The sequence below is a fragment of the Nicotiana sylvestris genome, chromosome 11 (assembly GCF_000393655.2).
Source record: "Nicotiana sylvestris chromosome 11, ASM39365v2, whole genome shotgun sequence".
Lineage (NCBI taxonomy): Eukaryota > Viridiplantae > Streptophyta > Magnoliopsida > Solanales > Solanaceae > Nicotiana > Nicotiana sylvestris.
Genome location: NC_091067.1, coordinates 109,442,688 through 109,459,379, shown reverse-complemented (window position 1 = coordinate 109,459,379; position 16,692 = coordinate 109,442,688).

Sequence of the window (16,692 nt, the reverse complement as noted above, 5' to 3'; positions counted from 1 at the left end):
GTATCATGAAATTGCAATCATTATACTGCAACTTAATATTCTTTATATACAGAAAAGAACCCTAGAATCTTGGTCTTCGTTAATTTATACTCATAAAAATAAGAGTAAATTCCAACTAGACCCCCTTAATCTTTACTTGTTGGGAAACTATACCCCTCTACCTTTAGAACAAGAACGATCATACGGAATGTACATCAGCTTAGGCTTTTTTTTAATATAATGACTTAACCGAAAAAAAAAAACCCCACATAGATTAAGATGACACCTTTGGTTAAAAGCAGCAAAAGAAGATATATAGTTCCTATTAATAGATGTTAGAGACGTGAGAACATTCTGTGCTAGCACCAAAATTGGAATCTGGAAATAGATCACACCTGTTGATCTCTTTTTTTGGGTCTATACGTGGAAAAGAGAAATTCCTTAATAGCAGTATGTTTCGCCAACTTCACTTAAGGACCTTTTAATTTCTATTAATATCCAACTTCCCTCAGGCACCACTTATTTTTTTCATCAAATAATTCATAAAATTATCAGAAACTAGAAGAAGTTGGAATTAATACCTTTGAGTTGGTTCTTTGTAGGCTCTTCGATTTTTTTGTTCCTTAACTTAATGTAATTGGTAACAGGGGAGCTAGGTTATAAGTTACTTGTCCAGCCGAACCTGGTAACTTTTGTCCAACCCAATTAGATTATACACAATTAAAGATATCTTGTAATATAATTCGGAGCAAAAATAACGGATTGTGTACCTTAAATTCGCAGCGGATATTGTTGTTGTTGCTACCAAAAGAATCTGCCCCAAGTCTCTTTTGATTTCACTAGGAAATCAAGGTTAAAGTTCGCAAACTAAATGTCTTTGAGTGTGATGATGTAATCTAGAAAGTCAAGATTGTTTTTTCTTCTTGCTGGTTTTTCCTATTGTTTTTTCTACGTAATGTCTCTCGTGCTCTCTTTTGAAGCAGAAAACTTCCCCTTTTTATTGAGCAGTTATGAGATAACTGTTTCCTCTCCTTTTTAAAAAAGATTTGAACAGTAATAACTGTTCCCCTTCCTTTTAAGGATAAGGTTGAACAGTTGTAACACAATTATTCATCCTTTATTTAAAAAATTAGATAATCCTTTATTTACGGGTCGGGTAAGATTGGATCGGGTCAGTTCACATGGGCGACCCACGATCCCAAAAACTTACATATTTGTTATCTAAAGGGCATTGTTTGCACAAAAACAAGGTCATGAGATGTGACGACCCGGCCAGTCGTCTCATGAATTACCGCTCCGTTTTTCCCCACTTCTGTTTCTTTATGCTTTGGTTATCCGTGCTATGTGAAATCGGGTTGGTCGGATCGAGTCCGAAATGGTTTTGGTAAGGTTTGAGACACTTAGTCTCTAAAAGTAGCTTTAGAGTTAGAAGAGTCAACAGAGAGTTGACTCATTGGTAAACGACCTCGGAATGCGGATTTTATGGCTCAGATAGCTTAGTTAGATGATTTGGAATTTAGGATTGTGTCTGGAATATTTTTGTCATGTCCGGTGTAGAATTAGGCTTGAATTGGCGAAAGTTAGTTTTTGGCGATTTCCGGTCGGTAGTGGAAAATAGGCTATCGGGGTCAGAATAGAATTCCGACAGTTGGAACAGGTTCGTAATATCATTTTGGATATGTCTGCAAAATTTCAGGTCAATTGGAGTTGTTTTGGATAGTTTCGGCGTCGTGGGTGGAATTTAGGAATTTCAAAGTTCATACGCTTGAATTTGATGTGATTTTGGTGTTTTGATATTGTTTTTGGTGTTTCGAAGGCTCGACTAAGTTCGAATGATGTTATGGGACATGTTGGTATATTTTTTGAGATTTTCGAGGGCCTTAGGTGGACCTCGAAAAGTTAACGGATCAATTTAGACTAGAAGAAAAGCTGGTGCAATTTTCACAGCAGCATGAACAGTAACTCGGGTGAACAGTAAAATGCGTGAGCAGTATTTAAATAAACCTTCCGCAACCATTAAACCCCTTTACTAGAGCCGTCAATATGGGCTTGGCCCGTTGGGCTAGCCCAGCCCGTGATTTAGTAGGGCTGGGCTAGAATTTTTGGAGCCCGTTTAAAAATGAGGCTTTTAAGCCCGGCCCGAGTAAGCCCGTGGCCCGTGAGGCTTGACTGAGGCTGGGCCGGGCCGGCCCGTGGGCCTAATAAAATATTTATTTAAAATATATAGAAAATAAAAAGTATACTGCCTTTAGAGATGAAAAGTCAGAATTGGATCTTTACTAAGATGAACCAAAACTTGATCTTAAGAAGTTTCAAGAGATGATGTTGTCATGTATTGGAAGGACCATTCTAGAAAATATCCCGATCTTTCAATAATGGTGTGTGATGTGCTTAACATTCTTATTATCATTGTATCATCAGAATCACCATTTAGCATTGGTGGCGTGTTCTTACAAAGTACAGAAGTTGCATTTATTATGAAAATGTCCAAACACTTGTTACTACTTGAAATTGCCTGCACAGGTTTTTCCGAACTCAAACTGGTAATATTTTTTATGTGAATTTAAATATTATTAATTTTTAAAATTTAATTATTTTTAATATTTAGCTAATTAATATTGCATATGAATTGTAGATGAAAGTGAAGATGTTAAGACAACCTTGTCACAAGCGGATTCAAATGTGTTTGATGAAGATGGTGTGTTGGATATCTCATAAGCATCATGAACGTTCTCTTGAATAGTTTGTTTTAAGTTTTGACTTTTAGTGAATGAAATATAGTCCTGTCTTTTACTTTTTTTAGTATTTATTGTGATATATTGGAACAATATAAAAATTTATTAAGTTTTGCGAAAGATATTTTGTAACTTTTAAATAATTATCTTTTTTTAGGTCAGAACTTAAAGAAAAAATATAAAATTATATTTTTAAAATTGATGGGCCGGCCCATGGGGGCCCGTGACCCACATAGGGCTGGGGTGGGCTGACCATTATAAGGCCATCAAAATGGTGGGCTAGCCCAGCCCAGCCCGTCAATTGCTAAAGCCCATGTGGCCGAGCCATATTGACAGCTCTACCTTTTACACCATTTTTGAACGGGAAAAGAGCTTTGAGGCGATTTTGAAGAGAGGAAATCATTGTTTTTCATTGAGGTAAGGATTTTGGACCCTAAAACTCGATTATTTGTGATTAAGGAACAAAATATCAGTGTTTAATTCATGAAAATCAGTAGAAAAAGGTGGAGTTAGGGTTTGAGATTATGAGACCTTCTAGGGATGATTTGAGGGGTCAAACGAACTCTGATTTTCGAGTTCTTTATATGTATGGACTTGTGAGATGATGAAGAACATTTTGGTATAAAGTTTGTCTAGTTCCGGGGTGCAGGCCCGGGGGTCGGGTTTTGACTAATTTCGGGTTTTGTGCTTAAAATCGATATTTTTCAATTGAAATTCATGCGTTTAGCATAATTTGATGATAAAAATCTGAACTTGGTAGATTTGGAGCACTCAGAAGTTGGTTTGAGAGGCAAGCGTGTTGCGGAGTAGCTTTTCGGGCTAGTTCGAGGTGATTAATGATTTTAAATGTTGTTCTAAGGGTATGAAACCCCGAATTACACAATGTTCGGCTGTGTTGGGGTGACGCACACGCTAGATGACGAGCGTGGGGTCGTGCACCGTTGGGGATTGTGACTTAGTCCATTCCGAATGACTATTTTTCTGTATATTTGGTAGCTAATTATTTGATATTATTATACTTTGGACTAAATGCTATATTTAGGCTTCGTGCTAACTGTTTGAACCCTTAGGGGATCGTTAATGATATTTTTCTCACTATTTGATTTCATACTTATGCTCAGCCATGCCAGATCTTTCAATGTTTTCAAAACTCAGCTATGTTAATCTGTTTTAGAAACCTTAAATGATGTTTTAAAGATATTTTGAGCTGAGTTGCATATTTTTACTATTGCCCGAAGAGCTTATGAGATTCTGACTGAGTAAGGTCGAGGGCATGTATTGTGAGGATACTTTTGGGTCGGGCTGCACGCCGCATCAGTGATACACTAATTATGATAATGAGGCCGAGGGCCTGAGATTGTACGCCACGAGGTGGCTTGATATTGATATGAGGCCAAGAGCCTATTTATGATGCCACGACATGGCTTGATATTGCGTTTGGGCCGTAAGGGACCATCCAGAAGTCTACACACCCCCAGTGTGACATGAGATATAGCCTGAGGGGCTGGTATTGTTCTGTGATATTGCAGATGGGCAGATTTGATGTTATTGTGCCCGAGGGACAGTTCTTATGTGTTTACCATTCCTAGTTTTTTTTTCCTATCTATTGTTGACGGCTTAAAAAGGTATTTTTATGAGATTTCATTGTTAAATTGTGTTACTGATTTTGTTATGCCTCTAATAGCTAAATGTTATGTTTAACGTGATTTTATATCATTCAGTCTTTATTTATTCTTATTACTCACTGAGTTGGAAGTACTCACTTTACTCCCTGCACCTCTGTGTGCAGATTCGGGCGCTACAGATCCTGCTACTAAGGGTTGACAGTTCCAGCAGATCTTCGAAGGTTTACTAGGTAGCTGCTTGGCGATTCGCAGCCCAGTGCAACCTCCCTCTATCTTATTTCTTTTCTGATTCAGTTATTTAGTAGTGGAGTAAGACTTTCATACTGGTAGTATTGTTTTAGATGCTCATGACTGGTGACACCCCGAAGTTGGGCTGTGTTGGCTTTTATTTCCGCAAATTATACTGTTAAATGCTTATTATGAGATTTTATTTCTGATTAAAGACTTAGTAGTTATTATTTTAATTGCTTAAAGTGAATTGGAAGATAGTCGGTTGGCCTTGTCTTCACGAAAGGCGCCATCACGACCGGGTTGGGTTTAGGGTCGTGACATGAGGGTTAGTTTGCTTCAGGATTTAGGACATGTTTTTCTTAAAAGAAATTTTAAGTGTTTAATTAGAAAATACAAGCAAAATAGGGTTGTTGACAAGTTGAACTAATAATGTGTGTTGTGGTAGGCATAAGGTTCTTCCCCTTTGCATCAATGGTAATGCACTAAAATGTTTGTGAAGCAAAAAGGACAAACATTTCAAACTATTGCATGTCTTTCTAAAAATCTTTATTCTTAGTTCTTATCCCAAAATATTCCAAGACCAAAATCAAATAAGATAGTCTTTGCCCCCCATTTTGATAAAAATCAAAGACCCACCAATTGAATTATTATGATGATGATGGTAAGCCATCTTTTAGTGGAAAAAGAAAGGAAGTGAAACTGCATTTTGTCCTTAATTGAAGACAGTGGTGCACACATATGAAGTTATATGTTAGTAACAGATATACTAGTTTCAATAGAGAACCAACCTTTGCTTTGTCTGTCAATTTCAATAAGATTTTCTCATTTTGAACAACTCTTTTGCCCCACTTTTTGTCTGCATAACATTGTGACCATTCCATTATCATGTTAGTTGCCTCAAATTGATGGAACTTGTTACCTTACACTGACCCCCCTTGAATTTGTATGTTGCTATTTTTGGATATCATTTCTTGATAATGGAAGTAGATTTAAATGCCTTATGTCAACTATTATACGTACCAACACAAGGAGCAACAGCATAGTTACTATTTTAAGTTATGGTTTGTCAATTCTGGTTTAATTTGGAGATTTCTGAAATATAGTCATATTTTCATGATGCTAACTGACCTCTTCTTTAGTGCTTTGTCTAGTCTCCAGTGCTTGATGTTCAAGTTGAACAATTAATAGAATAATGATTCCATATTTTTTCTTCTTGTAATTTGCATTATTATTCAATCAAATTTCTCGAGTTCTTGTTCAAATTGGATTTAATCTTTGATTTTATCATGCTATTCAAGTACTTAGATTTTCGTCACAAACACTTTGTTTCATTTTTAGTAACGCTTAATTTGGCTCACTAATTATTTAATAAGTAGTACTTTTACATCAGTATGTAAAAATACCTATTCCAGGGAAGATGTAATAGCCATCTGTTTATGATTTTCAGTCTTAAATCGAAGAAAGAACGATCACTATTTCTCAGGACGAAATCATTAGGGGAGAATAAATAGAGGCGGAGTCAGGATTTGAAGCTAATGAGTTCGGAATTTTAATCTTTTTAAGTACTGGGTTCTAAATTAATAATTTATACATTTTTAATTGAGTTTTTAGAAAAATATAAAATTTGGACTAAAACTATTAGTCCGTCGAACCTGTAACCGCCATCCTACCTCCGCCTGAATAGATTATTGAATAGATTATTTAACTAGACAATTTTTCTATTTGAACCAAAGTTAATCATTCTATTTTAATTTACCAAATAATGCTTAAACTAGCTGTGTATGAAGTGGACAATTTTTTTGACCCGTTAAGAGGATATGGTCTCTTTTCTCTGTATCTCATGTGAGCGGGAGAAATTCAAAAATAGCCAGATTTACAACTGATCGTTCAAAAATAGCTCAGTTTTAAAAGTAATCGAAATTTAGCCATGTAAAGATAAATCTGAACGAAAACACTGTTCAAAACCCGGAAAATACGCTAGTATATTATACTGGAGTTCCAGGATAAGTATGCTGGAACTCCATCATAATAGCATAAGTACACTAGAACTCTAGCATAATATATACTGGAGTTCCAGCAAGTATAATTGTCCAATATAATATACTGGAGTTTGGAGCACCGGTGCTCCAATATCCAGTATATTATATTGGAGTCAGCAAAGTATACCGGTCCAGCATAATATGCTGGAGTTCATACACAGGTGCACCGAACTCCAGTATATTATGCTGGACCGGTCTCTGTTGCAGCAAAATAATGACTATTTTTCATTGACTTCATAAACGCTGGTTATTTTTGAATGATCAGTCCGAAAACTGGCTATACCGTGCTATTTTTACCATGTGAGCAGCAGGGACTTAAAATTTAAATTTGATGAATTTAATTTTTAAGGTCCTTAGCACTTGACAAGTTATACTTTTGAAATAATAATTTAGAATTCAAATAATTGATGAACTTTTAGTAATTTTTTCACATTTATTAAAGTTGTTATTTGTTTGTGTTGATTTTTATCATATTAAGTTTTCCTATTTGTTGAAGGAAGGACATCATATTTACCATATTTTTTTTTTACGAAAAGGAAAATATAATTCTTTCATATTTGGCTAGTCCTTTTTTTTTTTTTAGAAAAATGTTTTGACTTCTATAAATTAAGGATACTTCCTTCTCATTTAGTAGCATCCACAAATGTAGACATATGGGGAGTGTTAGTGTTAGTGTGTCATTTGTGTTTGCCTCTTTGTGAGGTTGTTCTCTCGATATTTTGTATTCTCTTTTATATAGTGAATTGCTCATCTCCATTTGTGGACGTAGGTCAATTGACCGAATCACGTTAAATGTTTATCTATTTTTTGATATATTTCTCTTTTATTATCTATTTATCATTGTTCAAGATTTGCTTTATTAGCTTTCTTAGGACGCCTGATTCTTTTATCCTCACAAAAATTTCATGTCAAATAGGAGTACTAGTTAATCAGGTGAACCCACTAAATATGAGCTACATCCGCCACCACGTGTGAGAGCTTGAGTTGAGATCCTTTTGCCTCAAAAAGAAATAGCAAAGGCAAGAAGCCAGGTTGAATTTTGTCTTTTATTGATAAAAAAAAATACTGCACCATAAACTAGAATGGCCACCAAACCTACAAGAAATTAATATACATTGTTATATACATGAAACTAATGAATGAATGTTGCTGTGGATAATGGAGAAGAATATGAAGAAGCTGCGACAAATATGTCCATATATAAGATGTCAAGAAACTTTCTATTTTTGGTTCTTTATGTATTATATGCAACTACTCCAACCTGTTGGGGGTCCTCTAATGCTCCTCCATCTTGGCATTTGGCATAATCGCGCTCGGAGACGGAGTAAGGATTTAAAATTTATGGATTTGAATTTACTTGAATCGATAATTCGTTTTAATTATTGGATACGTAATTAAATATTTATATATATTTAATGAAGTTCCTAATATAAATGAGCAAAAACTATTTAATTTGTCCGAACCCGTACATCACAATCTAGCTCCGCCCCTGTTATTCCCACCACTCTGCTAAGTTACTTGATTTTCGTGGCCCTATTCTTGAAATCCACCATGTTTTTACAACTCACTTCACCCAGTTTGTGTCTGATCATAATGATCTCTGAGTTACTCTATTCATCTCGAGTTGACTGTTGTTTCAAGTTCATATGTTTTAACGAAATTTTAGAGGTCTGATTTCGAGTTTATAGCTTACACGTACTTTTAGTCTCCTCTGCCTTATGACAAGGTAGATAGATCTCAGCAAGATGAAATAAGACAGATGGTGTGTCCATTAATATTTATACTCCCTCTCTTCTGATTTATGCGACCGTAATATATGCGTGGTAGTTTGACTCGATACAAAGCTTAAGAACGAAAAGAGATTCTTGTAACTTGTGATCTTAAACATGATATAGTTATTGTATAGCTCAAAATCTTCCCGTTAGGGATAAAATAAATATTTTAATTTTAATTGTTTCTAAATATAAAAATATGACATTTATTATAAACTGAACTATTGAAAACAATGTCACATAAATTGAAATAGAGAGACTATAACATATACTTATAAAATAGTACTCCTTCAGTCTCAATTTATGTGACATTCTTTGTATTTTAGTCCGTCTAAAAAAGAATGACACTTTTATATATTTAATACCAATTCAACTTTAATTTTTTCGTTTTACCCTTAATGAGATGATTTCTACCCATACAAATTTTTATAATTTATTTTAAACCATAAATTTCAAAAGTTTTATTTTATTGTTAAATTTTGTATCTAGTCAAATACCTTCGTATGAATTAAGACAGAGACAATAATATTATGTAGCACGTAGCAGACTCGGGAAATCGGTAATTGTAATTTGGCTGGTACATACAGGACAAATGTGGCGTAGTTTTTCCATACATGCATCTGAACTTCGGCATTTATTATCACATTGTTAATCAGCACATAACTTTATCAGAAGGCAATAGAAACAAAAAAAAAATATCCAAAAATTTTTCAATTATTCTGGAGTTCAATTTAGTTCTTCTGAATAGGCCAGAAAATTTTAAAATAACGTAATTCCAATTTTAAGAACAGTATATAACTAACAGCATAGCCACCAAGATAGAACTCCAGGCGGTTACAATTACAATAATGATTACCATAAACTAATAAAGCAATCCACAAAACCAAGACTATACGACTTACCTGTTAAGCACCAAACAACTTAGTGAATCCCCAGAAAAGATGGAAACAAGAATGAACGCTTTAAAGGTCTATTGGATATCTTTCTATCTTTAGGAGATTCAAATCTAGTTAGTGTTGCGGGAGCCGACAGTGATGAAAACACAATTATTATATTTAAAGGTAGCTAATATATAGTAAATAAGACAATAAAAAACACAAGAAGTTTATGAGGTTCGGCAAAATTTGATTTTCTGCTTAGTCCTCGGACACAATTAACTCAAACTGTATTTCACTTCAAAAATACAAGTGAAATACTACAAGAGAGAAAGAAGATTCAAATGCCTTAGGAGATAAGAAGGCAAGTGAGATGTGTTTACAAATGAACAAAACCTTGCTATTTATAGAAGGGGAATGACCTTAATAATATCATGCATGATATCACATAAAGTATGATCATGTAATGTAAATGCATGAAAAATGTATCTACCAATTTCTTCCTAAAATGAGGCTTCCAAATGTTCACACAGGTTCACATAAATCTTGTCAAATTTAACAAATCTCCAGCTTGGCAAGATTCCACACTTTCAATTTCCTCTCACTGATAAATTTTGATTGTGTCTTCAATTTCAAGCTTCAAAGTTCAACAATATTGATCAAGTTCAAACAATGTTGAAACTTGATCGCTGTCACTACTTTTGTTAGTATATCGGCAAGATAGACTATAGTCCAAATTTTCTGCACCATGACTCCACCTTCTTTTATAACATCTTGTACAAAGTGATATCAAACATTAATGTGCTTCGTCCTTGCATGATAAACTTGGTTCTTTGCTAATTGGATAGTACTTTAACTATTACAAAATAGTGTGATGCTTTCTTGACCAATACCAACCTCTCTAAGCAACCCTTGAAGCTAAATTGTCTCCTTTACGGCCTTCACAATTGCCATGTACTCTGCCTGTCATGACCCAAACTAAAGGGCCATGACTAGCACCCGACCACACTTGCCGAGCACCAACGTACATTTCATCTAACCTTCATTATTATCTTTTAAGGCTAAAGAGATCAATATAAATGGTAGACCTAGATCATGGACAACCAGCAATAAAATATGACGACATGAACATACATAGCAGGGGATGACCAGACAATCAAGAAACTACATATAAGGTATGAGCTACCACGCTACTATGAAAGACTATACAACAAAAACTAGCCGACAAGGCATACCAAACTATACATGAGCCGACACCTGTCTATGAGCCTCTAAAAGAACATAAGTGTTGCAACATAGCCGGAACAGGGCCCCGACATACCCATAATGTCTATAACAAAAATTGCATACCAAGACCAAGGCAAGTCCGGAGAAGGGATCTCGCCAATCACCGCTGAACTGGACAGTCTACTGTGGTGGGGGAGCTGCACCTGTCTGTCTATCAGGACCTGCAGCACGACATGCAGCGTCCACAAATAAAAGGACGTCAGTACGAATAAAGTACTGAGTATGTAAGGCAAGGAACCATAAATACGATCAGTAATGTAAGCAAGGATAAAGAATATACCACCTGTAACATCTTAGTACCTCTGAGGGCTACTTACATGAAATGCATGATACATATGTATAAATACATAAACCTTTAAAGCATTCGCCTCTGTGGGCATCATCATCATCATATCGTACCCGGCCATAATAGGCTCGGTAGAATCGTACCCGGCCACGTGGAGCTCGGTAAAACCCAACTGATCAGTGGTTGCACAATAGGTGCCGTACCCGGCCAACTATAGCGTGGCTCGGTAGAGTAAAATAGATACATATATATAATGCATGCTCGACTCATGGAATCACATTCTAAACCTTTCGGAGTGACGTAAGGTCGGTATCCTCTGTACACGTTATTAGGACTAACTCTTCACTATGAACCTTATAAGAATCAGGAAGTACCAACAACATTGATAACATAAGACTAAGAGAAGCAACATTAACATCAATCGTTCCATAAGAGGGAAAACAATGTAAGTACTGCTAGCTTCTAAGAGTAGAGTATCTTGGAAGATCGTTCATTACATTATTCACAATCGGAGTCGTGCAAAAGAAGGAAAGGGATAGCCTCACATACCTTGTATATACTGCCCCAATCTCAAGCTATGCAATTGTCAAAACTCCTTAGTCTACAATAAGAGAAACGATACTATCATTATCATTTAAGCGTCATAACTATTATGTATCGACCACAACCTATTTTACGATGAAACGGACAGCACCTCCCCTATATATATGACCTCACACCATTCAAAATAGTCACCAAACAGCCCAAACAACATCAATAATAAACATATTGAGCCTCCCAATATAGTCCACACACAGCCTAATCACTCCATACATACGACGACCACCATAGTCGTGTCAAACAATCTGGAAATGTTACGAATAACTATCAGCCCATAACCCTACATATATATGGTGTTTCCCCACACCCTTCCTCCTCCAAAACTCCACAATATAGTAGTAAAATACGCAGCCCAACAACAACGCAAAACAGTCCACAAAACAATAACATTACTACCAAGCCTTTCGATATATATCTCACAAGTTCTAGCTTCAATGGCTTAGCCGCAACTTGGATAATCTTAAATACATATAGAGTAAGAGGTTCCTTACCTTTATACAGAAAGAACAACTCCAATTTGACCTTAAATTTCCATGAAATATCCCTCCAATGCTGCCACAACAACAAAAAAGCGAAACTAGCGATCAATTAGTGTTTTTCGGCACTAGAATCACTTTAGAAGGCTTGAAATCACCTAGGATTGATATTAAGAACATGAGGGAGTATTTACAGAACATAAACCCTTTAAAACAACCTCCCACACGAGCTGGAACAACACAAAAATGAGCAACAACAAGAAGAACAAGAGACTTACTAGCGCCACGGAATTCCCGACACTTGATTTGTGTTGTTTGCCCCTTTTTTGGGTCTTGAATCTTGAGAGAACCTTGAGAGGATGTTCCTAGGGTTCTAAGGTCTGAAAATAGTGAAAAGAAATGACTTAAAACGGGTTGGAGTCATCCTATATAGGTCCAAATATCTTGAACCGACTTAGTGGGCCCCATAGAGAGGTGCTTGGCGCAGTCTCGCGAAAATGCGAATATCTCTCTACTCCAAGATCGTATCGATGAACGGTTTAATGCGTTGGAAACTAGACTCATAGATATTTAATTTGGTTGGTATATCACCCCGTAATTCCTTGTAAATTATGAGAAAATATTAGAAACATTTGACCTAATGTTTAAGTAAAATTATGAACCTAAGTTGCGACAACTTTTGTCGACTTTTGTTTCATAACTCGTTTGACTTCAAGACTTATGATACGGATATTATATGATTAAAATACCTTAATAAATGACCTCTTGAGTGTATTAAGCACCGCTAGATTACCTAAAAATACGAGTTACAACATCCTTGATTCGTTTAACTTCTAATACTGGTTAATCACCCTTATACACTCTTGTATCACTTAAGACCAATAGGATTGACTTCTTATCATCTCAAAGATAATTCCTTCTTGGATTTATGTTAACTAATATATGGCATGAACTAACACATGTGGATATGGGTTGTAACACCCTCCCCCCTTAGGAACATTCGTCCTCGAATGTAAGGGTTTATGGGGAGTTTAAATCATCGTGGATTCCAATGGAAATTTCCGATCAATTTTCCCCTATAAAATGGTCACTAGCAAAACTTGCAAGTAATTAAGCCCAACATATGGTTTCACAAGTCTACACAAAGCATTATGCGTATTTACATTATCTACATATCATCATTTTGTATTAAGGAGGAGTATTCTCAAATTATTGCTTACCTCATAGAGCCGTTTCTTCTTCCAATGTATCCTGTCTTCCACCAGCATCCTTGTTATCTTCATTCTGGAATAAGTAAGGGTATTTTGACTTCATCTCCTTTTCTGCTTCCCATGTCATTTCTTCCATATTTTTGTTCCTCCACAATACTTTGACGGAAGCTACATCTTTTGTTCTCAGCTTGCGGACTTGCCGATCTAATATCGCCACTGGCACTTCTTCATATGATAGGTCCTCTGTAACTTGTACATCTTTGATAGGGACGACTCGAGAAGGGTCTCCAATACATTTTCTCAACATAGATACATGGAATACCGGGTGGACAAATTCCAATTCGGATGGCAATTCTAACTCATAAGCAACCTGTCCAATCCGTCGAAGAATTTTATACGGCCCGATATACCTTGGACTCAGCTTACCTTTCTTCCCAAAACGCATAATACCCTTCATTGGTGAGATCCTCAGGAAAACCCAATCACCAACCTCAAACTCTAGATCACGACGTCGGACATCAGAATAAGATTTTTGCCTGCTTTGTGCCGTCCTCAATCGCTCCTGTATCACTTTCACCTTCTCAATAGCTTGGTGAATCAAATCTGGCCCATATAATTCTGTTTCACCGACTTCGAACCATCCAACTGGTGATCTACATCTCCTCCCGTATAGTGCCTCGTATGGGGCCATTTTAATACTGGAATGGTAGCTATTGTTATAGGCGAATTCTATGAGTGGAAGATGATCATCCCAATTCCCCTTAAAATCTAGAACACATGCTCGTAGCATATCTTCCAGCGTCTGAATGGTACGTTCAGCCTGTCCGTCAGTCTGCGGATGAAATGCAGTGCTGAGATTTACTTGTGTGCCTAAACCCTTCTGGAAAGACCTCCAAAAGTTAGCCGTAAATTGAGCTCCTCGGTCTGATATAATAGATATGGGCACACCATGAAGCCTAACAATCTCCTTGATATACAACTTCGCATAATCTTCAGCCGTGTAAGTTGTCTTCACTGGCAGAAAATGGGCACATTTTGTAAGTCGATCAATTATCACCCAGATGGAGTCAAACTTATGATAAGAGCGAGGTAATCCAATAATGAAGTCCATATTAATCACCTCCCACTTCCAGGTCGGAATCTCTATATTTTGAAGCAATCCACCGGGTTTCTGATGTTCTATCTTTACTTGTTGACAATTGGGACACTGGGCTACAAATTCTGCAATAGACTTCTTCATATTATCCCACCAATACTGCTCCTTGACATCATGATACATCTTTGTCGAGCCGGGATGGATGGAATATCGGGATTGATGAATCTCATTCATAATCTTCTCTCGCAACCCTGCCACATTAGGCACACACAATCGGCTCTGGTATCTCAGTGCCCCATCTTTTCCGATCCCAAAAGCCATACTTTTACACTGTTGAATGCTTTCTCTTAATCGTACTAAGATAGGATCTTCATATTGTCGTGCTTTTACCTCTGCTACCAAAGATGATTCTGATGTATTCTGTACAGTAACACCTCCATCATCAGAGTCTAACAATCTGATTCTCATATTGGCTAGCTGATGAAGCTCTTTAATCAACCCCCATCTACCTGCCTCAATATGTACTAAGCTTCCCATTGATTTACGGCTGAGAGCATCTGCCACAACATTGGCTTTACCGGGATGATACAATATCTCGACGTCGTAGTCTTTCAATAATTCAAGCCACCTACGCTGCCTCAAATTCAACTCTTTCTGCTTGAAGATGTATTGTAAACTCTTGTGATCTGTGTAGATGTCAACATGGACGCCGTATAAGTAGTGCCGCCATATCTTCAAAGCATATATTACTGCAGCCAATTCCAAATCATGGGTTGGATAATTCTTTTCATGCTTCTTCAATTGTCTTGATGCATAAGCAATCACATTCCCATGCTGCATCAATACGCACCCCAAACCTATACCTGAGGCATCACAATATACCACATAACCTTCTGTTCCTTCAGGAAGAGTGAGCACTGGTGCAGATGTCAATCGATTCTTCAACTCCTGAAAACTACGTTCACAAGTGTCAGACCACTGGAATTTGGTAGCTTTTTGTGTTAACTTAGTCAATGGTGATGATATAGAGGAAAATCCTTCTACAAACCGCCTATAATATCCTGCTAGCCCTAGGAAGCTGCGGACTTCTGATGGTGTTGTAGGTCTCGGCCAATTCTTTACTGCATCGATCTTCTGAGTGTCGACACTAATACCCTCATCAGATATCACATGGCCAAGGAATGCTACTGAGTTCAGCCAGAATTCACATTTGGAGAGCTTAGCATATAACTTACGATCCTGAAGCGTCTGTAATACTATCCGCAAGTGGCCCGCATGTTCCACCTCCGAACGAGAATACACTAGAATGTCATCAATGAATACAATCACGAACACATCAAGATAGGGCCTGAATATAGTATTCATGAGATCCATAAAAGCTGCTGGGGCATTTGTTAGCCCGAACGACATCACCAAGAACTCAAAGTGCCCATATCTTGTCCGGAAGGCCGTCTTTGGAATATCCTTCTCCCTAACCCTCACCTGATGATACCCTGAACGTAAATCAATCTTAGAGAAATACTTGGCACCCTGGAGTTGGTCAAACAGGTCATCAATTCTTGGAAGTGGATACTTGTTCTTTATAGTAGACTTATTCAACTGTCGATAGTCGATACACATCCGTAACGACCCGTCTTTCTTCCGCACGAATAGGACTGGTGCACCCCAAGGTGAAGTGCTAGGCCTAATAAAGCCCTTATCCAGCAAGTCCTTCAACTGCACCTTCAACTCTCGCAACTCTGCCGGGGCCATTCTGTATGGAGGAATAGAGATCGGTTGAGTGTCAGGCAACACATCAATGCTAAACTCAATCTCCCTTTCAGGAGGAAGGCCCGGGAGTTCATCTGGGAAAACATCTGGGAATTCGTTAACCACAGGGATTGATTGTAAAGTAGGCGGTTTCGCCTCCGCATCCCTAACGCGAACGAGATGATAAATGTAACCTTTTGAGATCATTTTCCTTGCCTTAAGATAGGAAATAAACCTACCTTTCGGTGTAGCAATGTTCCCTTTCCATTCAATGATGGGTTCACCCGGAAATTGGAACCTAACCATCTTCGTACGACAGTCAACATTTGCATAGCATGAGGCCAACCAGTCCATTCCCATTATCACATCAAAATCAACCATTTCTAACTCAAATAAATTTGCCGAGGTTTGACGACTACAAATCATCACAGTGCAACCTCTATATACCCTTCTAGCAATCACAGAATCTCCTATCGGAGTAGATACCGCGAGGGGTTTACTTATCAATTCAGGTTCAATGCCAAACTTATTAGCCACAAAGGGTGTAACATATGATAATGTAGATCCCGGATCAATCAGCGCATATACATCATAAGAAAATACAGATATAATACCTGTAACAACATCTGGAGACGACTCGAGATCCTGTCGACCTACTAGAGCATAGGTTCGATTTTGAGCACCACTCGAACTCGGCACTGCACCTCTACCCCTACCACGACCTGTCGACT